Source organism: Odocoileus virginianus, chromosome 25 (assembly GCF_023699985.2).
Source record: "Odocoileus virginianus isolate 20LAN1187 ecotype Illinois chromosome 25, Ovbor_1.2, whole genome shotgun sequence".
NCBI classification, from domain to species: domain Eukaryota; kingdom Metazoa; phylum Chordata; class Mammalia; order Artiodactyla; family Cervidae; genus Odocoileus; species Odocoileus virginianus.
This window is the reverse complement of record NC_069698.1, coordinates 38,396,785-38,423,470: the sequence shown is the minus strand read 5'-3', so window position 1 is coordinate 38,423,470 and position 26,686 is coordinate 38,396,785.

Genomic DNA, 26,686 nt, shown 5'->3' with positions numbered 1-26,686 from the left:
ATCAATGCAACTTGTGATGAGGTAATGAAGAGCAGGCAATCAGTCAGAACCCAATCTACCCAAATGAAATCTCAAACAACAACAGAGGATATTTTTTTTTTTTTTACTTTAGTTTGTGTTAAGAGAAATGGGCAATGTAAGTGCTATGCAGATTTAATGTGCTAATGAAATCAATTCATCAAGTTTTAAATTATGTAGGAAATTAAAATAAGAAACTGTTCTGTACACAAAAGAGACTGCATCCCCAAGAGCATAACCAGCCTTGGTAAAGAGCAGCCGCAACAAATTTTAGATAAGCTTTTAAAAAAATATTATATATCAGCTAAATTTAAAGACTTCTCTCTCTCTCTCTCTCTTTTTTTTTTTTAAGTTCCCCAGTGAATCTTCAAAATTTTTACTTAAAAATTCCTCAGAATGGAAATCTGGAAGAAGTAGCCAAGAGACTCATTGTGAAACTATCTGCGAGTTTGTTGATCTGATCAGTCATCTGCCCCTTAGCTTTTGGGTGCTGTTGAGATATCTGGAGACATACAAGGGTATTGGAGAACAGACAGTTTATGAGAATTGATTTCCAAAATAAAGAGTCCCATCTTTTATACTGAGAGCCTTTGATGGAGCTTTGGGTCCTAATTTTCTACCACTCTATAACTGCTCCAACTTGTAAAAAAAATAAAAAATAAACCTCTCATTCAGCTTTAAACTTACAGTGCTGATTGTTCCAGAATATCACACATCTACAAGGCATCACTAGAAGGATGCCAGGCTCCTCTGTCAATGGGATTTAGCTAGGGAAGAATACTGAAATGAGTTGACATTTCCTTTTCCAGGAGATCTTCCCAACCCAGGGATCAAACCTTTGTCTCCTGCAAGTCTCCTGAATTGGCAGACAGATTCTTTACTTCTCAGCCACTGGGGAACATATTTATGTATTTACACTCTTAAATGTGTTTGATTTTTTAAAAAATGAGAAGACAAAAAATATAAGAAAGACCAGGGTGTATAAAAATATCAAATATAAAGAACTGGTTAGGATGAATAAACTGTTGGAGACCTCATGATCACAGCAGAAATTAAAATAAGTAATTAACAAACATTTAGCAATGAATGAAATTTTGCTTTCTCTACAACTTATTTCTTTCTAGCCAACCTTTCTATTTTAGTTGAAGTTTATGGACTACATCTGCATATCCTTAAAGTGACTAGAGCAATCTCTGCCTCCTGCTCTAAGAAGGAAAGGCAATTTGAAAAGTACTGGTGTATAAATATAGATACTCCAAAGCAAATAAAATGCAGTAGAAACACAAAGATTGGGAATACTTAGTTTCATTTCTGTAGAATTGCTGAACACAGACTGTCCCTAACTTAACTATATTCCATTTACTATTTCTTTTTATTTTATTTTATTTTTTTACTTTATGATGTAGCAAAAGCAATATGCTTTCAGTATCAACTATGTTTCGAATTTTGGATTTTTATCTTTACCCAGGTTGGCTGTGTGGAGTCCAGTCCTCTCTTGTGATTCTGGCAGCTGCAGGAGTCACGGTTCGCACTCAGCCACATAGTCACGAGAGTACACAACTAGTACACTTACCACTACCCTGCGGTCAGACAACTGTTCTGTTTTTTTCACTTTCAGTACAGTACTCAGTAAATTACATGAAATACTTAACCGCTGTTGAGTCACTATGTCCTACTCTTTTGCAACCCCATGGACTGTGTAGCCTGCCAGGCTCCTCTGTTCATGGGATTTTCCAGGCAAGAATACTGGAGTGGATTACCATTTTCTTCTCCAGGTGATCTTCCCCCCCCAGGAACACCTATCTCCTTCTTGGCAGGTGATTCTTTACCACTGAGCCACTATGGAAGCTCGTGATACTTAATATTTTATCACAAAATATGCTTTGTGTTAGATGTTGATACCCAACTATATGCTAATGTCTGTGTTGTGAGCTTGTTTAAGGTAGGCTAGGCTAAGGTATGATGTGGAGTAGGTTAGGTGTATTAACTGCATTTTGTATTTACTAATAATTTTAAATTACTACAGGATTATCAGGGGCTTCCTAGGTGGCACTAGTGGCAAAGAACCCACTTGCCAGTGCGAGAGACATAAGATCCATAGGTTCGATCCCTGGGTCAGGAAGATCGCCTGGAGAAGGAGACGGCAACCCACTCCAGTATTCTTGCCTGGAGAATGCCATGGACAGAGGAGCCTAGAGGGCTGCAGTTCATGTCATTGCAAAGAGTCAGACGTGACTGAAGCAACTTAGCACATGGGTTTATCAGGGGCTTCCCAGGTGGCACTAGTGGTGATAAACCCGCCTGCTAATGCAAGTAGACATAAGAGATGTGGGTTCATTCCTTGCATGCATCAGGAAGATCCCCTGGAGGAAGGAGGGGCAACCCACTCCTGTATTTTTGCCTGAAGAATCTCATGGATAGAGGAGCCTGGCAGGCTACAGTCCATTAGGTCAGAAAGAGTCGGACATGACTGTGATGATTTAGCATGGGTTTATCAGACCTTAGTCCATGGGGTAGCAAAGACACACCTCTCAGACACACCTGAGAGGCTAACCACAGCACAGCAGTAACCCTATCGTAAGTAGAAGGAGATCCATAGTGTTAACACAGATAAAGAAATGGTGCGATTTCAATAACCTCAGTTATTTATGTTAAACACGAGTGTTAACTCTGGACCAATAATTACACACACACACACACACACACACACACACACACACACACACACCCTGCTTGCTTCTACAGTAGTAAAATAGTAAGACAATGAAAGTGATACATAAGCACATTATGAAAGAGATTTCAGTAATGTCTGACATTTATATTCAGACTTTCTTTCTAAATGATTGGTATGTTCTTTATATAATGTATGCATAGCAGGTGTTTCAACCTCTAAAAAAGAAGCTGCACTGAAGTGGAAATAAAGTAATTTTTCTGCTTCAAAAACTAGGCATATTTTTATTCAAGGGGAGAAGAGTAATTTTTGCAACCAAAGTAGAAATGCAGAGGCAAGGTAGGGTTTGTCTTTTAATTATTGATAATGGACCTGAGAGGTTAATTTTCCAAGGCCTAGATAGTTTGCAAGCCATTTAATCAATATTTGTATGTAAACTTTTCTTTAAGTTTTTTTTAAAGACTGTTTTGAATGTGTTGAGGTATATATTTAAAGTTAAACATAAAAAAATACCAGATGGTTGTCTGAATCACAAACTTATTATTCATGTATTAGCCTGTAGTATTTTTGTGGGTTTTTTTTTTTTTTTTTGCTGCAGTTCTATTTTTTTAAGTGAGGAAAGAAATCAGAGGTTAGTAAAATAATGTGAAACCTTAAGTTATAGCCTTTTATTTTAACTGAAATGATCATTTTTATATTGTTGATGAATTATGGTAGTGAGATGCATTTAAACTCATATTGTATTTGAATTCACTATGCTATGACATATACCTAAAACTAATATTTTAAAATCTTTCAAAAAAAAAAAAACAACAGAAATGTTATAAGGATTCAATTGGTTTTACCAAGAAAATAACAGAATCTCTCATTGAAGCAGGTAAACAACATGGGATTTGGGGTCTAGGAGTTAAGATGTTGCTATATTTACTAGGAGCATAAAAACAAGAGAGAGTTTTAAAACTAATAATATAGATGATTTTAAGATTATGAATACATTAGTGTCATAAATAAAAATTAAATACAACTTTAACCAAAAAAAAAAAAAGTCTTGTCCCCTGTCTTTTATGTCCATAAATGTTCAGTTTAGTCTCTCAGGCACAACCGACTCCTTGTGATCCCATGAACTGCAGCCTTCCAGGCTTCCCAGTCCATCGCCATCTCCTGGAGCTTGCTCAAACTCATGACCATTGAGTCGGTGATGCCATCCAACCATCTCATCCTCTGTCGTCCCCTTCTCCTGCCCTCAGTCTTTCCCAGCATCAGGGTCTTTTCAAATGAGTCAGTTCTTCGCATCAGGTGACCAATTTATTGGAGGTTCAGCTTCAACATCAGTCCTTCCAATGAATACTCAGGACTCATTTCCTTTAGGATGTACTGGTTTGATTTCCTTGCAGTCCAAGGGACTCTCAGGAGTTTTCTCCAACACCACAGTTCAAAAGCATCAATTCTTTGGTGATCAGCTTTCTTTATGGCCCAACCATTACATTCATATGACTACTGGCAAAACCATAGCTTTTACTAGATGGACCTTTGTTGGCAAAGTAATGTCTCTGCTTTTTAATATGCTGTCTAGGTTGGTCACAACTTTTCTTCCAAAGAACAAGCGTCTTTTAATTTCATGGCCTTAGTCACCATCTACAGTGATTTTGGAGCCCCCCCCAAAATAAAGTGTCTCACTGTTTCCATTGTTTCCCTATCTATTTGCCATGAAGTGATGGGACCAGATGCCATGATCTTAGTTTTCTGAAAGTTGAGTTTTAGGCCAACTTTTTTACTTTCCTCTTCCACTTTCATCAAGAGGCTCTTCAGTTTCTCTTTGCTTTCTGCCTTAAAGGTGGTGTCAGCTGCATATCTGAGGTTATTGACATTTTTCCCAACAATCTTGATTCCAGCTTGTGCTTCATCCAGCCTCACATTTCGCATGATGTACTCTGCATATAAGTTAAATAAGCTGATGTACTCTCCATAAATGTAGACAAGGATAATAGAATGATTAAGTTATTCATTTTGAATCTTAAGATAATAGTAAACATTAGATGAAGACAGCTTATTTCTCCTTCCTTGACTTGAAATGGTATATCTACACAATAGCTTTTACCCAAAGATTAAAGTTTTGGGCAGAGTTTTGCTCAAACTTGTGTCTGTTGAGTCAACGATGCTATCCAACCATCTCATTCTGTCTCCCTCTTCTCCTACTGCCCTCCTCAACCTTCCCCAGCATCAGGGTCTTTTCCAATGACCCTATGCACTTAGTAGGTGACGAATCAGTCTCAAGTGAATGCCATCTTCTCCAATGTTTATAAATTTACCACAAGCTCTCACATATCTCCTCCACTTGAGCCTCACAGCTCTGTAAGGACATACACCATTATTTCATTGTACAAATGAAGAAGTTGAAACTCAGAGGAGGGGGAATGACTAGATCAAGATCAGAGGCTGACCTGAGACTTGGACCCTGGTTTGGGCCACTTGAATTCAGCAAGGTTTCCCCTGAGCTAGTTATCAGCATCTAGCTCCTTCCTCACATCCCTGAATCTGTTCTAACTATCTTCTCACAGAGAGAAGGAAAGTCAAACACCCCAGTGCCTGAACAAGCTGGAGATAATACCCAGCCCCCATCATTCTGGTTAAAATCAGAGAGACCACACAGCCAGGATTCCCCTGGGCAGGGAGAAATCCTTTCCTTCAGAGTCTAGGACTCACTGGCTTTGAACCATGCCCTGCTCCCCCACTCTGCCTGAGAGAAAAATCTTGAAGTCCATGCTAAATGTGGATGGAGTAGGGACAGGAAATAAACACAAATTCTTCACTCCCAATAGACTGTCTCACCAACAGGGAAGAGGGTGCTGTACACCAAGAGCCTATTTCCCCACGTGCGAGAAACAGAGAAAAGAACTCACATTTGATATTTCAACCAAAGAGCAAGTGGCATGCTTGGGGGAGGAGAGCTAGGATTCCCACTATGATGATTCTCCCTGAATTAGTTTATACATTTAATATGATTCCAGTAAAAATACCAACAATTCTTTTTTTATTGTGGGAGAGTAGTTAGGGTAGTATTAGCTAATTGAAAATTCCAGCGGGGGTGGTGGGGGGGAATCATGAGCAGTGATGGGAATGAGAAAGAAGGCTGCCAAAATCTAACAAGTATTAAGGCTTTGGAAAAAAAAAAAAAAAAAAATAAGCACCAACTTAGATGCAAAACATCCATGAGATGAGTATGTTAATATAGACTTTTCTCTTTATTCATGGCAGTCATGTTTTATGAAACTGTGTATGTGCATACTTAATCACTCAGTCATGTTCTACTCTTTGTGATCCCATGAAATACTATAACCCACCAGGCTCCTCTATACACGGAATCCTCTAGGCAAAAATACTGGATTGGTTAGCCATTCCCTTCTTCAGGGGATCTTCCTGACCCAGGGACCAAACCCGAGTCTGTTGCATTGCAGGCAGCTTCGTTACTATCTGTGTTACTTATGAAGTTACCATTTAGCAAATACTGCTCATTGCTTCTAGGGAAAATACAGATTTAGGTTGCTGTGAGACTCTGTCACAACATTTTCTTCAACCTTGTATATAACCTTGCTTTATGCATATTTCTGTTTAAAGACACTTCATTTAATATATATTGCTGACTCATTAACATTGAACTCAGGGCCAAGAGCCACATACCTCATGCCAGAATGAAGCTTATCTAACACACATATTTTCTCAAGAAGGCACATCACAGTCTTCTTGCACTTAGGAAAATTAGACAGCACTTTAATACTATGCTTGGGGGTGATTTTAAACATAGAAATCAATGACACAAACAAAAGATGCAGAAAATGCAGCACTAAATAGACCTCAAAAGTACATTTCTTTAAAGTATGAGAGTTGAAACTAGAAACCAGCAAGTACCTTTGTTCCACATCAGCTGGGAAGGTGGATTTTAGACAACTCATTTTTTTTTTTCCCCCACTGCCATGAACATGTCTGAAAGTGCTCAGAATATGGGTTTGGAGGTTATATATCACAGTCCCTGATAGTAGTTCTCCAAATGTCACTAAACCAAATAGGTCTGCCCACCCACTTCTGGCGTAAAGCCAGCCTCCTGACATCATGGAGTGGGAGTGAAAGACAGTGCAGTGGTTATTTCAGGATCAAGCAAAGAGCATAGCTGGCTAATGCTCAAAAGACCCAAACTCCTGGATGGATTTCAGAGAAATGTTTTTAAAGGCAATGTGAGGGGAAAAGCTGCAGGCTGTGGGCTCATCTTGGACAGGAATCTCTGACTGGTTGATGGTGAAGTAACATGGTGATGTCTTAGGGGTTAACATCACCAACCATCAGGATCCAGTTTGGTCTAGGGGTTATGAGTATGGGGTCATTATTCAGTTACGTCTCCATCTGGTGGAGGTTTCAATATTTGTGAAACAACTCAAGAACATGCTTCTGACAGTTTTCTAAGTCCTTCAGAGAGACACAAAAGAGACTGCGCCTCTACTATATGACTGATCTATTGTTAGAATGTTACCAATTCTCTTGGCCCAAATGCTAACTTTTGTTACTACATGTTCACATTCTTCTAATCATTTCTGACACAGTGGGGTCCTGGGAGAGTAGTTTTTCTACAAACAAGAGGCAAGTGGAGGGCATGGTGTGGGTGGAAGGGGAGGTGTCTGTTCTAGGAAGTTTCCCATGGGGTCAGGGCTCAGTTTCACAGTGATACTAACCAGATAGAATTTATGTAAATTTCAAAGCACTTGAAAGATTTCACAGTTTTAGAAAGTGAAAAACATGGGAAATCTCAGGGACAGAGGAACCTGGAGGGTTATAGTCGATGGGATGGCAAAGAGATGGACACAACTTAGGGACTAGAAAACAACAGTAATATCATTGATGAAGTCTAAAAACCATTAGCAGCAAAAACTAAGGTATACATATATAAATGTTTCTCATATCTAAATTAGATAGGAAGTTATATATATATGTGTGTGTGTGTGTGTGTATATATATATATACTTTTTGTTTTTGTTTTTATTAGAGGACAGGAAATGGAAGGATTATGGAACAACTGACCTAAAACTTATACTTCTGGCCCATAGCAGGTCTGTGCGTGAAATCTATAGTTATGGTATTAAATTAGGGCTGCCATTTCCACCTGACTGGTAGTATATCTATTTGGTAGAGACCATCAAGGAGACTGCAAAAATACTTCTGAACCCATTATTGCACAAGTTTTCCTTTTTCAAACTGGCAAGGGCTAAAGTCATAATATACTAGAGTCCTCTGGTAGGAGAGTTTCCTAAGCAAGTGCCTATTAACTTATTAAGATACCTGTGCATATTCACAGACCACTGATTTTAAAGAGATTCTTAAAGTCTAAGTATCATTCTATAATCAGTTTTCAAAGTGACTGATGCACCCTTAAATATGACTATAAAGCAAGTCAGGAATATTACTAAAATCCGTTAGCAGAATCTTGGGGACATGAAAATCACTTCTGAGTTATTTATAATCCTTAATAAAAATTTAGGAAAGGAAGGAACATTGGGGATTGTAAGTGGTGAATTTAAGGGGCAAAAAAATATCCATTTGGGGATGATATTAAATACAAAGAAGTAACTGTAAAAGAAAAAAGAACCTTTTAAAAAATGTTCAAAGATTCTTTGAAAAAATATCTTTTAATATTCCAAAGAGATTATGGAACATAAAATTCATAGATATGGAGGCAGGAATAAAAGGGATGAAAGGAATGGGGGAGTTTCGAGATAATCATGGTAGTTTTGACTACATGTGGTGACCTCCTATCCTATCCAGTACTGAAATACAGAAAAGAATTTCCCAAAAGCGAAAATCAATATGTACAAACCCCAATGGAATTTCAGCTTGTATTCTTTTTTGAAGTCAACTGACTTAGAGAAAAGAAAGGGACAATCTCAGAGTGAACTGATTTCACTAAAGCCCCCAAAGATTCAGCACTTGTAGGCATCAGGTAGCCTGAAAACAGGATAGAATACAGGGAGCTTCCTTCAAGTTGAGATTAAAAAGAAAAGATAGAGGGATCTAGAACTGTGGTCCCCAGCATTTTTGACATCAGGGACTGATTTTGTGGAAGACAATTTTTCCAAGGACTGGAACGGATGGAATGGGGAGAATGGTTTCAGGATGATTCAAGTGCACTACATTTATTGTACCCTTTTTTCTATTATTATTGCCTCAGCTCCACCTCAGATCCTCAGATCCTGGAGGTTGGTGACCCCTGTAGTAGAAAGATGAAGAAATGAAACTGAAAAGTTGAGCATTTGGAAAATAATATTCATTCCCTGGTAGCTCAGTTGGTAAAGAATCTGCCTGCAATGCAGGAGACCTGGGTTCAACCTCTGAGCCAGGAAAATACCCAGAAGAAGGAAATGGCAATCCATTCCAGTATTCTTGTCTAGAAAATCCCATGAGTAGAGGACCCTGGTGGGCTACAGTCCATGGGGTCGCAAAAGAGCTGAACACTACTAAGCAACTAAACCATCACAAAAAGTGTTTGACAGGTTGGAATGAACAGATAAGTGAAACCTATATGATTAGAAAAACTGAATTTTAATTATAAGCCTATGTGACTTGTTGGGGAATAACATTGACAGAGGCTAAATATTTACATAATCCAAGGAAATACTGGCTCATAATTAGATCACAGATTAAAATTCTACCTGAGTTTTGAATAGAGGTAGGTAGTAAGGAGCTATCCTCAAATAACTTAACAGGAGGACCACAACATCTGAAACTTACCAGTGAAGATGAGACACCAGAAATATGGGCTTCCCTCATGACTCAGATGGTAAAGAACTCGCCTGAAATGCAAGAGACCTGCGTTTGATTCCTGGGTTGGGAAGATCCCCTGGAGAGGGGAACGGCAACCCACTCCTGTATTCTTGTCTGGAGAATTCCACGGACAGAGGAGCCTGGAAGGTTATAGCCCATAGTGTCACAAAGATTTGGACAGTACTAAGTGATTAATATACTTTAACACCAGAAATATATTATGCAGAAATGTGAGTTTAATATAGAAAAACAAGTTGAAACATTTTAAAGATTTGTTATTCTATTTTATTTTATTTTATTTACTGCTAGAAGCCTGGGGTGGAAAGAAACAAAAGCAGAACACACAAGAGAAAAAAAAAAAGCATTTTTACTATAAAACTTGAATGTGTTACTTTGTTAAAATAAGTATGAAACAAAACCAATAATGTCAGGATGGGAATTTGGGCAATTGCCTGTGATTCATGATTCATGATATCACTGTTTCAGTTTTATAGGCCCAGTGGCAGGACAATAGCCTAGTCTTCATCTATCTATCTATCTATCTATCTATCCGTATGTCCTCCATTTAGGGCTTCCCTGATGACTTGGTAGTAAAAGACTCCATCTGCCAAGCAGAAGACACAGGTTCAAGCCCTGGGCTGGGAAGATCCCCTGGAGGAATCTCAGCCTGGAGGAAACGGCAACCCACTTCAGTATCCTTGACTGAAAAACTCCATGGACAGGGGGCCAGGTGGGCTACAGTCAATCAGGTCACAAAGACTCAGACATGACTGACAAACTGGGCATACACACACACGTCCTCCATTTTATGCTTCTTTCTGTTTTCAGAATCTCTTTCTTTCTGTTTCCAGAATTTCAGTTCTGAATTCATTGTTTGGCTATGAGTGCCCCTAAAGAATTTGCCGGCTGCTACCACTGCTAAATTAAGTCCTTCCTCTTTTGTGAGACTCTGTTTTCCTACATTAGGTCTCTGTTACATAAATTTGGACTAAAACTTCCCACTACATATTTTTCCCTTGGCAGGTGCCATCTCAAATGTCCTTTTAAAACGTTTCCTCTTCCTTGCATCTTAATCAGCACTCGGGTTTCTGTTCTAATCATTCTAAGAAGTCCTCTTGGACCAGTTCAGTCCTCAAGTGACTCTTCCTCCTATGGAAATCAGTGCTCTTTCAGTGGCTTGTATCATAAATCCAATTCAAACCAATTTAAGGATAAAAGGGATTGATTTATCAGCTGACATCCCTGGAAAAGTCCAGGAGTGGAAGAGACTCTAGGAATACCTCTCTCTATACCTTTCAACCCTGCTTTCCTTAGTCTTAATTCTATTCTCAGAAGGCTTTCCTTAACTGAGAGCCAATGATGGGCAGAAAGATCTCCACAAGTTCATCCTACCAGCTTGTAACCCACACAAAAACAGTTCCATTTGCATTGTTGCATCAGGAAGCAGATTTTCACATGGACTAAGGGGGAATGCACCAAAAACTGCAAAAAACAGATTTGTACCGTAGGTCCTTCCTGTGTAGATGTAGATGCCATGTGACCAGTCGTGTCCAACTTTTTGCGATCCTGTGGACTGTAGCCCCCCCCAGGCTCCTCTGTCCATGGAGATTTCCCAGGCAAGAATACTGGGGCAGAGTACCATTTCCTCCCTTCCCAACCCAGGGATCAAACCTGAGTTTCCTGCATCTCCTGCATTGCAGGCAGACTCTCTACCTGATGAGGTCCTCCAGGCTGCTGTATTTCTGGTCTGTAGTCTCTGACAGTTAGCATTTACCTTATATCGCTGTAATTACTTTGTATCCACCCATGTATGTTCACGAATGCATATGTTTTCTCACCTAAAGCAGTAGGCTACATTTTATAGCTATTTTTTTTTTAATATTTAGCAGCCAATTCAGTGATCTGTGCCTAATAATGGTTCGATAAACATTTGTGAGTAATGCAGAATTATAGAGAAGGATGTTGAATAATTAATGAGTATATGTTATGCCAACTTGTGTGTGAAAGCCTTTGATGGGGAAGTTTTTAATACATATCACATCACTCAGTATAAGGATCGGTTTGAAGAAATGTTATGTACAGAAAGTCTAACCTATTAAGCTGTGTCTCTATTCTCCTAAAGACCAAAAATGGATTTAGTTTGTCACAGTGCACATACACAGGCAGAAAATAATTCTGACCTTATGCAACCACAGTGCATGGTATTTGTGAAACCAAAAGTTTTGAAGAAACACATCATCTAATAAACGGGAAATGGTGGTGACATTTTATAGCTTAAATGTGAAGTGAAAGGGCATTTCACCAACATTCATGATGTTCTAGAAACAAAGGAAATGACATTGTATAAAATGCATTAAGCAGCCAACCCATGTTTCTCCATATTGTTGATTATTCATGAAGCCTCTGGATGGGTCTCAGCTGGCTTGTACATTGCCCTGCCCTGCTCAACTCTGCCCCCAGTTCGGCGGCCTGCTCTCACTTGGTCACATCAAAGCAGCCACCCTCTTCCTTCAGTTTGACCTGAAGCACCTCTGTGACTTCTGAAGCCTGCTCACAGCTCAAGGTTCTCGGACTCTGTCTTTAGCTGAGACCCAAGTTGCTCTGCATCCGAGGCTCCGCTGTGGACCTCAACCAGGAGCTGGGCATAGGCTGAAAGCTCTTAGATTCTAAGGCCTGTTGTCTTCCATTTAAATCCAAGGGAGGATGGACCTGCAGGAAAGGTATCATTAGACCTGGAGGAGACAGAAATGCAGAAGCTGTCTCACATGAAATGGATAATCAAGCTGACACATGATTGGGATAAAGTGGGAAAGAGACCGAAAGAGCAGGGACACTGTGCGGCCATCGAGTAAAGGAACTGGGTCCACCATTCATGAAGTGGCCTCAAGGCATACGGTACGCTGTGGATGTTCGCAAAGTGTCGTCTGGGGATGCTGGGTGTTCCAAGCCCTTCCGATGGTATCTAAGCATCCAAGCCTCTGTATTTCCATAATAATACTAAGATATTATTTGCCCTTTTCACTCAATCTCTCAGGAACATACAATGTACTTTTCTTGAGACTCATGGCATGATGATATTATACGTTTTAAGGCTAATGGATTGTTTGCTTGTGTGTTTTGGGTTTTAAAATTTTCTCAGTTCAACTCATAGCCCCAGAGAATGAACTTATGACTGCCAGGGGGAATAATGTGGGGGAAGAGATAGGGAGTTTGCGATTGTCGACTAAAAGATATAGTCACAACCTGAAAGTAGAGAGTTATTTTATTTGGTGAGAATATTTAGGACTCCAAGCCTGGGAGACAGCATCTCAGTAGCGCTGAGAAAACTGCTATAAGGAGACAGGAAGGGAAATTGGGCTCTATACAAGTTTGCAACAAAGGGAGCAGGCAATCTGAGCATTACAGATCGGGTATCAAGTTAAGGAATTTAGCATTCTATGTATGAGAAGATGCAAGCCTCTGGGCTCAGTGAATTAATTACTTTCATATATACCTCAGCTATCTGTGGCCAAATCCAGTTTCCTTATTCACCTTAAGGAGTGGTAGATGGCTGCTTCTTGCATTCCCCCAGCGCCTCAGCAATCACCATTGGGGGGTGGCAGCATCCATTGGATCCCAGTTTGGGGAGACCTTGTTCATGTTTGGAGGCCAGAAATTGCTGATGGGTGTGACATTTATTGTTTATTGATATCGCAGAAGATACTTCCATTTCACACCATCAACATTGTACATACTGCTATATTGAAAATGGACAACCAACAAGGTCCTCCTGTATAGAACAGGGAATGCTGCTCAATGTTATGTGGCAGTATGGATGGGAGGAGAGTTTGGGGAGAATGGATACATGTATGTGAATGGCTGAGTCCCTTTGCAGTCCACCTGAAACTATCACAACATTGTTAATCAACTATATTCCAATTTTAAAAAGTTATACAAAACATTAACATAGGAATACTTATTAATATAATTGCTTTTGTAATTATTTAGTTGCTAAATCATGTCCAACTCTAGGCAACCCCATGGACTGTAGCCCTCCCGGCTCTCTGTTCATGGGATTTTCTAGGCAAAAATCCTGGAATGGGTTGCCATTTTCTACTGCAGGGAATCTTCCCAACCCAGGGATTAAATCCATGTCTCCTGGAGAAGGTGGCAGTCTTTACCACTGAGCCACCAGAGCACCCCAGTAATTACCTAAATTTACAAAAAAATAAAATAAAATAGAATTTTCTCAGTTCAAACATCTAATACAGAACACATCCAAAGATATAAACTACATAAACTGAAGCTCTTTGGGTTCCCCAGTTTGGGCATTTCTAGCTTATATGTTTCTGGTATTCATGAGTTTTCTATTCACACCGTACTGTTCAAAGTGAGGATTGTTTGTCATTTCTTAAAGTGTGTTTTTTTTTTTTAATATAGTTGATTTACAATGTTGTGTTAGTTTCAGGTATACAGCAAAATGAATCAGTGACACACATACATAAATCCACTCCTTTTTTCCCAAGATTCTTCTTGCATGTAGGCTGTTACAGAGCATTGAATAGAGTTCCCTGTGCTATACAATAAGTCCTTATTAGTAATATGTTTTATATGTTGTTGTTGTTGTTGTTGAGTTGCTACATCTGACTCTTTGAGATTTACCACATGGACTGCAGCATGCCAGGAGTTTGTCCAAGTTCATGTCCATTGAACCAGTAATTTTATATGTGAAATTAAAGTTGCTCAGTCGTGTCCAACTCTTTGCGACCCCAGGGACTGCAGCCTACCAGGCTCCTCAGTACATGGAATTTTCCAGGCAAGAGTACTGGAGTGTGTTGCCATTTCCTTCTCCAGGGGATCTTCCCAACCCAAGGATCGAACCAGGGTCTCCTGCATTGCAGACAGACGCTTTACCATCTGAGCCACCAAGGAAGCCCAATTTTATGTAGGAGTGTTTATATGTCAATTCCAATCCCATATCCTATGGCAAATTTAAGTTTGTTTTTTGTACCCTTTAACTTTACTCTGTTTTGTAGATGAGTTCATTTGTCCCCTTTCTTAGATTCTGCATATGATACTTGTAATTTTGATCATGTAAAGGTGTCCTTATACAAAATCTGTACCAAAAAATAAACTTTTCTAGGAAACAATTCTGACCCTATGACTCTATAGAATTTTTCTGAATGCTCCCTTGTTTCCTTGAGTAGAGACAATCTAAGAATCTCTGTTCAGTTGACCTTATAGATTAAATATAGGTAAACCATCACAATTAGAGAAATTTTTAAAAAAGCTTTAGTAATGATAAATGTTAAGGATACACCACCACTAACAGCAGCTAGCATGTTGATACTCTTTGTATGACAAATACTAGTCTTAGCAAATGATGCCTGCAAACTAATTCAGCCTTACTTTATGAAGTAAATATAATAACCTGTATTTCACACTTAATGAAATTGAAATTAGAAGAGGTTAAGTAACTTTAAAAAAATAAACTTTTTTGAGCAATTTTAGAGTCACAGAAAAATTTGGCAAGAAGTATAGTTCCCATATACCTTCATACATCAAATGCCCATAATTTACCCTTGGTATTGTAAATTATAAAGATTTTGAAAACTGTATAAAAGCAAGTACACACCATTGAAGTATTATAGAAAAGAATAGCTTCACTACACTGAAAATCCTCTGTATTCTGCTTATTCATCCCTCCCTCCTCTCTGGTCCCTAGCAACCATTAATCTTTTTCCCTCCTCCATAGTTTTGCCTTTTTAGAATGTCATATAACTGGAATCATACAGTATGTGGCCTTTACAGATTGGCTTCTTTCAGGGAATAATATTCATTTAAGTTTCCTCCAAGTGTATTCATGACTTTATAGCTAATTTCTTTTTAACATAGCATAAAATTCCATTGTCTGAATGTACTACAGGGTATTTATCTACCCCCCTACAGAAGGACATCTTGGTTGCTTCCAAGTTTTGACAATTATGAATAAAGCTGCTATAAATAGCTATGTTTAGGCTTTTGTGTGGACATAAGCTTTCAATTCATTTGGGTAGGTAAACACCAAGGAGCTTGATTGCTGGATCATATGATAAGAGTACACTTAGCTTTGTCAGAAACCACCGAACTGTCTCCCAGAGTAACTGTGCCACTTTGTTCCCACCATCAGTGAAGTAGAGTTCTTGTCGTTAAATAACAGCTTAACTTACCCAGTTTCACAAGCTAATGCATGGCTGATGTAGGACTTAGTAGTTGGTTAACTAGCCTCAGACTTTAAAGGAAAAACAGAACAAAACAAGGTGTGTGTGTGTGTGTGTGTGTGTGTGTGTGTGTATGTGTATATATATATATATATATATATATATATATATATATAACTCCCACCCCCATCCCCAGTACACATATATACAATACAGGAAAAACTTACTCAAGCTCAGAGCTTAATGACAATTTTAGAAATTACTCCCTTGCCCAGTTAGAATAGACTAGAAACCCTATAATTGTATCATAAGAACAGGATAAGAGATACTCCTTACAAAATGTCACTAAACCAATCTCTACAGTTTCACGTGTATTATATATGCAAATTCACTGCAGATGGTGACTGCAGCCATGGAATGAGATGACGTTTGCTTCTTGGCAGGAAAGCTATGACAAACCTAGACAGTGTGTTAAAAAGTAGAGACTCTATTCTTCTGACAAAGGTGCAAGTACTCAAGACAATGGTCTTCCTGGTAGTCACGTATGGTTGTGAGAGCTGGACCATAATGAATGTGGAGCGCTGAAGAATTGATGCCTTTTAACTCTGGTGCTAGAGAAGACTCTTGAGAGTTCTTTCGGCAGCAAGGAGATCAAACCAGTCAATCTTAAGGGAAATCAACCCTGAATATTCATTGGAAGGACTGATGCTGAAGCTGAAACTCCAGTATTCTGGCCATCTGATGCAAACAGCTGGCTCATTGGAAAAGTCCCTGATGCTGGAAACCATTGAGGGCAGAAGGAGAAGAAGGCATCAGAGGATGAGATGGCTGGATAGCATCACTGATGCAATGGACATGAGCTTGAGCAAACTTCAGGAGATGGTGAGGGACAGAGAGGACTGGCGTGCTGCAGTCCATGAGGTTGCAAAGAGTCGGGCATGACTGGGGGACTGAACAACAACAACATATATGAAAATACTTAGGAAATAAAATAGCAGCTTCAAAACTTCTGCTAATCACATAAAGTAGGGCTTTTATGATTTTATTAGTAATCCAGGAGGAACTTGAGATAAAGTAACTTAAAGAAAGAGCTTGAACATGCTAAATGTCCAATGATAGATGAATGAATAAAAATGTGACATGTATATACAATGGAATATTAGTTAGCCATAAAAAGAATGAAATAATGTCATTTGTAGTAACATGAATGGACAACAATAAGGACAACAACCAATATAGTTGTTGATTATCATACTAAGTGAAGGAATTTTGCCAGAGAAAGACAAATATTATATGATATTACTTAGATGTGGTATGTTAAAATGGAATAAATAAGAATTTTTTATAAAACAGAAATATACTCTCAGACATAGAAAACAAATTTATAGTTACCAAAGGGAAAAAGGGAGGAGGGACAAATTAGGAATTTGGGATTAAGAGATGCACACTACCATAAATAAAATAGACAACAATGACTCACTATATAGCACAGGCATACTAAGTTGCTTCAGTCGTGACTGACTCTTTGCAACCCTACAGACTGTAACCCACCAGGCTCATGTGTCCATGGGATTTGCCAAGCAAGAATACTGGAGTGGGTTGCCATGCCCTCCACCAGGGGACCCTTTCCACCCAGGGATTGAACCCATGTCTCCTGCATTGCAGGTGGATTCTTTACCGCTGAGCCACTGGGGGAGCAGGACCCATATCCAGTGTCTTGTAATAGTTTATAATGAAAAAGAATCTGTTTATGTGTATATAAATACATTTGTATATGTAGTAAAATGTGAGATGCATGTATGGTGAATGAACGAAGCTAACCTATAATGGAAAAGAGTCTGTGTGTGTGCGTGTGGTATGTGCATGTATATGTATAGCTGTGTCACTTTGATGTACACCTGAAACATTGTAATCAACTCTGCTTCAATAGAGAAAAGAGAGAGAGCTTTACACATCTAACACTGATCCATGATTTTGAATGAAAAACAGATTAGAAGGAATAAGAATAACTAGAAACAGTCAGATTGCCTTTCTTCAGTCTATGAAGAACTTTGTCACAAAATGTTTTTGAATATATATGCTATCATAAGTATTTTATAAAGCCTTTCACTCACTTTCAGTTTTTTTTTTTTATTTTGTGTTTTTATGCTTTTGACTTATCAATAATATATCCCATGAGAATTGAGGAAGAACTATAAAAAAGGTTCTTGTCTTCTCGCCTTTCTTCATTTTCCCAACATGGAAATATAGCTAAATCTGCAAGGGAAAAAAAAATAAGTATATGTCTGTTATGATGTTGGAGAACACAATAAATTCCAAAGGTAACCCCATTGGACCCCCACTCACCAATAACCCTCTACTCCAATACAGAAAAAGGACTAAAATTTGGAGGACCCTTTGAAAACTGACTTAATGCAATATGGTGTTGATGTCTTTTTGCCTTTTCTAGCTTGTGCTAGATAATTGAGCTCTATGCCAACTTCTCACCCTCTGAAGAACTGGGAAATAAAAGACAATGTCTCATTCCCAGGATTTCTTTCTCACAGTAGGAAGTTTGGTTGGGCCCCTTCTGGTTTGGGCTTTCCCAGTGGCATAGTGGTAAAACATCCACCTCCCAATGGAGGAGATGCAGGAGACACAGGATTGATCCCTGGGTCAGGAAGATCCCCTGAAAGAGAAAATGGCGACCCACTCTAGTATTCTTGCCGAGATAATCCCATGGACAGAGGAGCCTGGCAGGCTATATCCCATGGGGTCACAAAGAGTTTGACATGACTGAGTACACACACACACACACACACACACACACACACACACACACACACACACACAGAGTTTCTGGTTTATACCTTTCCTCCCACATTTATCCTGGACCTTTCACCATTTAATAAAGCAATTTTATTAATGGTTGCATTAAATAAGAGAAGGAGGTTTTGGTAGAATGTCACTAGTATTCCAATTCATTCCAAAATCTCCTTTAGTGATATAAGGTCCATATGCAGTGAATGAACAAAGCTAACCAATAGTTGAACTTCATCATGACCAGCAATAACCTATCACTTTTCCCAGGAGTTTCCAGTGGCAAAACACATAAGGCTTCCTTTTTAAGGCAGAGAGTTGCACAACTGCTTATAAATTATCTATGAAAAATTGCACCATCCAGATATAAATAGGCAAGAAGACTTTCTTCAGGACTATTGCAATAGGGGAGAGAGGTTGAACTCTACTCCACTGAGAACAATAGCAGGAATGTTTCTAAGCATTCGCAAACTGGTGAAGAAGTACTGGAGGAATTAGGAACAGGTGGCATCTATGTCTGCTGATTGTCTCTCTTTTTTTTTTTTTATTAGTTGGAGGCTAATTGCTTTACATCATTACAGTAGTTTTTGTCATACATTGAAATGAATTAGCCATGGATTTACATGTATTCCCCATCCCGGTCCCCCCTCCCACCTCCCTCTCCACCCGATCCCTCTGGGTCTTCCCAGTCCACCAGGTCTGAGCACTTGTCTCATGCATCCAACCTGGGCTGGTGATCTGTTTCACCCTAGATAATATATATATTTCGATGCTGTTCTCTCGAAACATCCCACCCTCGCCTTCTCCCACAGAGTCCAAAAGTCTGTTCTATACATCTGTGTCTCTTTTTCTGTTTTGCATATAGGGTTATCATTATCATCTTTCTAAATTCCATATATATGTGTTAGTATACTGTAATGGTCTTTATCTTATTGGAAGTTAGGATCCGATTCTCCCACAGAGACTGAGAGTTAGGGGCACTGTCTTGGTGATTACATTTCAAAGGAATGGCTCCCAGGTCTTTGGCAAAAATATTCCTGGGCTGTAAAACTGGCAAGAATCTGTGAGAAGATTTACATCTCAAAGAGGCTGGGATAGAATTACAATAGAAAGTAAAGTAAATGCTCTAAGAAGAGGTAGGTCAAAGACTTAAAGTCAGGAAGAAACCCTGTGGAGAGGTTAGTCAAACTGACACAAACATTAAGTCCATGTTGGTCAAAATAAATGTGCAGTTGGACATGAGTAAGCAGGAACAGCCAAAGCCCTTTAGCCTGTGTCACTAGAGAGAATAGTCTGCGTTGCTCCTTCCTTGGCTGGTCACTTGGTATCAGAGCTAAATTTACTATTGCTCATGGCCCAGATGGTGACCTGCGCCAAGGTACCAGGCCACCAACCAGTGAGGTCAGTAAGAAGCATGACAAAGTGTGGGAAATAGAGATTGGGTAGGCCTGCCATAGAACATATACAGAGTAATTCATATACTCAGTACAAATGTTGATGTTCAATGAAAGTTTGATTTCTGAATTTCCATGTCTCAAAACAGTTAAAGGCAAATTTGTAACTTGCACCAAATATCTGTTGACATTTTCTATTCACCATAGGCAAGTGATGAAACTGTGGGCCATGAATAAACAAAACAACAAAAATGGAAGGCTTAAATTTACTAGAGAATCACCAACATCTCTTCAAAAATGAGTTAGCTATTTTGAGAAGTTATAGCTAAAGATGTCGATGCACCACTACAGATTGTGATTTACTTATTTTATGAAGCATGATGTTTTATTTCAACCACAAGCCAGTTCTTAAACAGTTAAGTCCACTTATAGCCAATTCCAGGCTTTCCTAAACATATATAAAGAATGAGAATAGGATGCATGTTTTTAATTGGGTAAATTTACATTTTGTTTTGCAGCATTACACATTTGAGAAGATGTAGAATTTTATATTGTCTAATTTAATTTTAAAATTAAAATGCTTGAACTGCAAATATTTTATCAAAGAAAGGTATTATTTTCAAGAAAAAGATAGTAACTTTGGAGAAGGCGAGGGTGGGATGTTTCAAGAGAACAGCACTGAAGCATGTATTATCTAGGGTGAAACAGATCACCAGCCCAGGTTGGGTGCTTGAGACAAGTGCTCGGGCCTGGTGCACTGGGAAGACCCAGAGGGATCGGGTGGAGACGGAGGTGGGAGGGGGGACCGGGATGGGGAATACATGTAAATCCATGGCTAATTCATTTCAATGTATGACAAAAACTACTGTAATGATGTAAAGTAATTAGCCTCCAACTAATAAAAATAAATGGAAAAAAAAAAAAAGATAGTAACTTTGAAACCACTGGGGCTGAAATATATACTCACTTTAATATCAGAAACAAAAATTTCAGAACCTTTGCTTTGCTCTGAACTTACCCATTGTATCAGCAACTCTGGATACAGTTTTTCTCAGTTGAAAACAGAATGATCTGCAGAGAATAACCATACATCGGTTAGATTTTCCCACATAATAGAAAACCACCTTAAGTAAAGAGTAGTTTAAAATAGTAGTTATTTTGTTTAGCTTGAGATTCTACCTTTGTCTGACTTAGCTAATTTCTTTGAGATGTGCTCATACAGTTGCTGTCAGCTAATGAAGTAGCTCAGATTTCCCAGGTGGCTCAGTGATAAACAATCTGCCTGCCAATGCAAGAGACGTGGGTTCTGTCCCTGGGTCAGGAAGATGCCCTGGAGAAGGAAATGGCAATCTACTCCAGTGTTCTTGCCTGGAAATTCCATGGACAGAGGAGCCTGGTGGGCAACAGTCCACGGAGTTACAAATTAGACATAACTTAGTGATTAAAACAGCAACAACAATGAAGTGGTTGAGGCTAGACAACCGAGGACAGCCTCACCCACATGTTTGTAAGTTGCCTCAGTGTCAGCTGGACTAATGAGGATGAGGTTGCCACTTGTCCACATCATCCAACAGACTAGCTTGGGCTCATTAAAATGGTCTCTAAAATAATTTCCTGTCTCAATCCATCCAGGAGCTATAAAAAAATACCACAAATGTTATATATTTGAAGAATGCTTTGAGTATGTATTTTTTTTTAATGGGAAAAGTAATAGGAAACAAAATTAAATATACATTTGAATAAAGTTCAAATGTGCATTTGAAAACACTGAATGTTTGTAAACACAGCAAAGTTTACATCTGAAAGGAGACCCATAGATAGACATAATCCATTAATAAAATATATCATAATATGTTAATATGACATACTAATTATAAAACAAGCTATATATTAATAAGTAATTATTAGATACTGTAATTAAGAGATAATCTCTTATAACTACAAGATGGTGGAGTCGAAGGATGTGCACTCATCCTCTCCTGCAATAACTCCAAAATTACAACTCGTTACTGAACAATCATCAAAAGGGGAATGTTGGATCCCACTAGAAAAAGATACCCCAAGTCCAAGGGCAAAGGAGAAGCCCCAGCAAGATGGTAGGAGGGGAAAAATCACAAAACCCCATACCTGCCAAAGATGCTCAAAGGCCTCAAACAAAACCTTGTACACCCAGAGACCCCACAGAGACTGAGCCAGACCTGTCTTGGAGTCTCCTGCAAAGGTACAGGTCAGCAGTATCCTGCCGCAGGTCTCTGGGTGCAGCAGGCCCGTGGCATAAGCCCTCTTGGAGGAGGTTGCCATTAACGCCACAAAGAGCCACCAAGCAAATGACCCACAAACTGCAGAATAATTCTCCCAGTGAAATTCTCACACTGTTAAGAAAGTTCTAGGACCCACAACAGATTTCCCAACATGGGAATCTGGCAAAGGGACTGAGATGGTGGTTTCATCACTAAGTTGTGTCCGACTCTTGCAACCCCATGGACTGTAGCCTGCTAGGCTCCTCTGTCCATGGGATTCTCCAGGCAAGAATACTGGAGTGGGTTGCCATTTCCTTCTCCGGGGGATTTTCCCTAACCCAGGAATCAAACCCGGGCCTCCAGTGTTACAGAGAGATTCTTTACTGATCGAGCTATGTGGGAAGTCAACATTTCTTTGGAAACCCATAATATAACAATTCTGGCTGAAGCCCATAATCCTTGGGTAGTATAGTCCAAGTTCATTTGAATACTTCATTCTTCCCAACTGCAACTACAAATATACAGATTTTCCCTTATTTTAATCCACAGAGGGGGTTACCTCTTAAGTGTGACCCTGGAATCCAGACCAAACAACTTGTGCACACCAGAACCCAGGAGAAAGAAGCAGCAACCCCACAAGAGACTGACCCAGACTGGCCTGTGAGTGTCCAGGAGTCTCCTGCTGAGTCGTGGGTCAACGGTGGCCTGCTGCAGGGTTGGGGGTACTGGGTGCAGCAGTGCATGCATGGGATTTTTGCAGGAGATCACCATTATCTTAATTACCTCCACCACAGTTTTGTCTCAGGTCAAACAACAGGGAAGAAAAACAATCCTGCCCATCAAAAGAAAATTGGATTAAAGACTACTGAGCATGGCTCTGCCCATCAGAACAAGACAACAGTTTCCCCTACAGTCAGTCTCTCCCAACAGAAAGCATCCATAAGCCTCTTATCCTTATCCATTGAGGTCCTACAGAATGAAAACCACAGCCACAGAAAACTAAAGCAACTGATCACACAGACCATCAGTTCAGTTCAGTTCAGTTCAGTTCAGTCGCTCAGTCGTGTCCGGCTCTCCGCGACCCCATGAATCACAGCACGCCAGGCTTCCCTGTCTATCACCAACTCCCAGAGCTTGCTCAAACCCATGTCCATCGAATCTGTGATGCCATACAGCCATCTCATCCTCTGACGTCCCCTTCTCCTCCTGCCCCCAATACCTCGCAGCATCAGGGTCTTTTCCAATGAGTCAAATCTTCGCATGAGGTGGCCAAAGTACCGGAATTTCAGCTTCAGCATCAGTCCTTCCAATGAACACCCAGGACTGATCTCCTTTAGGATGGACTGGTTGGATATCCTTCCAGTTCAAGGGACTCTCAAGAGTCTTCTCCAACACTACAGTTCAAAAGCATTAATTCTTCGGTTCTCAGCTTTCATTACAGTCCAGTTCTCACATCCATACATGACTATTGGAAAAACCATAGCCTTGACTAGATGAAACTTTGTTGGCAAAGTAGTGTCTCTGCTTGTTAACATGCTATCTAGGTTGGTCATAACTTTCCTTCCAAGGAGCAAGCATCTTTAATTACATGGCTACAATCACCATCTGCAGTGATTTTGGAGCCCCAAAAATAAAGTCAGCCACTGTTTCCACTGTTTCCCCATCTATTTGCTATGAAGTGATGGGACCAGATGCCATGATCTTAGTTTTTGGAATATTGAGCTTTAAGCCAACTTTTTCACTCTCCTCTTTCACTTTCATCAAGAGGTTTTTTAGTTCCTCTTCCCTTTCTGCAATAAGGGTAGTGTCGTCTGCATATCTGAGGTTATTGATATTTTTCCCGGCAATCTTGATTCCAGTTTGTGTTTCCTCCAGCCCAGCGTTTCTCATGATGTTCTCTGCATATAATTTAAATAAGCTGGGTGACAATATACAGCCTTGACATACTCCTTTTCCTATTTGGAACCAGTCTGTTGTTCCATGTCCAGTTCTAACTGTTTCCTCCTTGCCTGCATATAGGTTTCTCAAGAGGCAGGTCAGGTGGCCTGGCATTCCCACCTCTTTCTGAATTTTCCACAGTGTATTGTGATCCACACAGTCAAAGGCTTTGGCATAGTTGATAAAGCACAAATAGATGTTTTTCTGGAACTCTATTGTTTTTTTGTTTTTTTCCCCATTTATTTTTATTAGTTAGAAGCTAATTACTTTACAATATTGTAGTGGTTTTTATCATTAATTTGACATGAATTAGCCATGGAGTTACATGTATTTCCCATCCCGATCCCCCCTCCCACCTCCTTCTCCACCCGGTCCCTCGGGGTCTTCCCAGTGCACCAGGCCCTAGCACTTGTCTCATGCATCCAACCTGGGCTGGTGATATGTTTCACACTAGATAATATACATGTTTCGATGCTGTTCTCTCTAAACATCCCACCCTCGCCTTCTCCCACAAAGTCCAAAAGTCTGTTCTGTACATCTGTGTCTCTTTTTCTGTTTTACATATGGGGTTATCATTATCATCTTTCTAAATTCCATATATATGTGTTAGTATACTGTATTGGTCTTTATCTTTCTGGCTTACTTCACTCTGCACAATGGACTCTGGTTTCATCCATCTCATTAAAACTGATTCAAATGAAATTTTTTTAATGGCTGAGTAATATTCCATGGTATATATGTACCACAGCTTCCTTATCCATTCGTCTGCTGATGGGCATCTAGATTGCTTCCATGTCCTGGCTATTATAAATAGTGCTGCAATGAACATTGGGGTGCACGTGTCTCTTTCAAATCTGTTTTCCTAGGTGTGTATGCCCAGCAGTGGGATTGCTGGGTCATATAGCAGTTCTATTTCCAGTTTTTTAAGAAATCTTAACACTGTTCTCCATAGTGGCTGTACTAGTTTGCATTCCCACCAACAGTGTAAGAGGGTTCCCTTTTCTCCACACCCTCTCCAGCATTTATTGCTTGTAGACTTTTGGATAGCAGCCATCCTGACTGGCGAGTAATGGTACCTCATTGTGGTTTTGATTTGCATTTCTCTGATAATGAGTGATGTTGAGCATCTTTTCATGTGTTTGTTAGCCATCTGTATGTCTTCTTTGGAGAAATGTCTGTTTAGTTCTTTGGTCCATTTTTTTGATTGGGTCATTTATTTTTCTGGCATTGAGCTGGAGGAGTTGCTTGTATATTTTTGAGATTAATCCTTGGTCTGTTGCTTTGTTTGCTATTATTTTCTCCCAATCTGAGGGCTGTCTTTTCACCTTGCTTATAGTTTCCTTTGTTGTGCAAAAGCTTTTAAGTTTCATTAGGTCCCATTTGTTTATTTTTGCTTTTATTTCCAATATTCTGGGAGGTGGGTCATAGAGGATCCTGCTGTGATTTATGTAGGAGAGTGTTTTACCTATGTTCTCCTCTATGAGTTTTATAGTTTCTGCTCTTACATTTAGATCTTTAATCCATTTTGACTTTATTTTTATGTATGGTGTTAGAAGCTGTTCTAGTTTCATTCTTTTACAAGTGGTTGACCAGTTTTCCCAACACCACTTGTTAAAGAGGTTGTCTTTTTTCCATTGTATATTCTTGCCTCCTTTGTCAAAGATAAGGTGTCCATAGGTTTGTGGATTTATCTCTGGGCTTTCTATTCTGTTCCATTGATTTATATTTCTGTCTTTGTGCCAGTACTATACTGTCTTGATGACTGTGGATTTGTAGTATAGTCTGAAGTCAGGCAGGTTGATTCCTCCGGTTCCATTCTTCTTTCTCAAGACACTTTGGCTAATCGAGGTTTTTTGTATTTCCATACAAATTGTGAAATTATTTGTTCCAGTTCTGTGAAAAATACTGTTGGTAGCTTGATAGGGATTGCATTGAATCTATAGATTGCTTTGGGTAGTATAGTCATTTTGACAATATTGATTCTTCCAATCCATGAACACGGTATATTTCTCCATATATTTCATCCAGTGGATATTGGGAATTTGATCTCTAGTGCCTCTGCCTTTTCTAAAACCAGCTTGAACATCTGGAAGTTCACAGTTCATGTATTGCTGAAGTCTGGTTTGGAGAGTTTTGAGCATTACTTTACTAGTATGTGAAATGAGTGCAATTGTGCAGTAGGTTGAGCATTCTTTGGCATTGTCTTTCTTTGGGATTGGAATGAAAACTGACCTTTTCCAGTCCTGTGGCCACTGCTGAGTGTTCCAAATTTGCTGGCATATTGAGTGCAACACTTTCACAGCATCATCTTTCAGGATTTGAAATAGCTCAACTGGAATTCCATCACCTCCATTAGCTTTGTTCATAGTAATACTTCCTAAGGCGCACTTGATTTCACATTCCAGGATGTCTGGCTCTAGGTGAGTGATCACACCATCGTGATTATCTGAGTCTTGAAGATCTTTTTTGTATAGTTCTTCTGTGTATTTTTGCCACTGCTTCTTAATATCTTCTGCTTCTCTTAGGTTCATACCATTTCTGTCCTTTATCGAGGCCATCTTTGCATGAAATGTTCCCTTGGTATCTCTAATTTTCTTGAAGAGATCTCTAGTCTTTCCCATTCTGTTGTTTTCCCCTATTTCT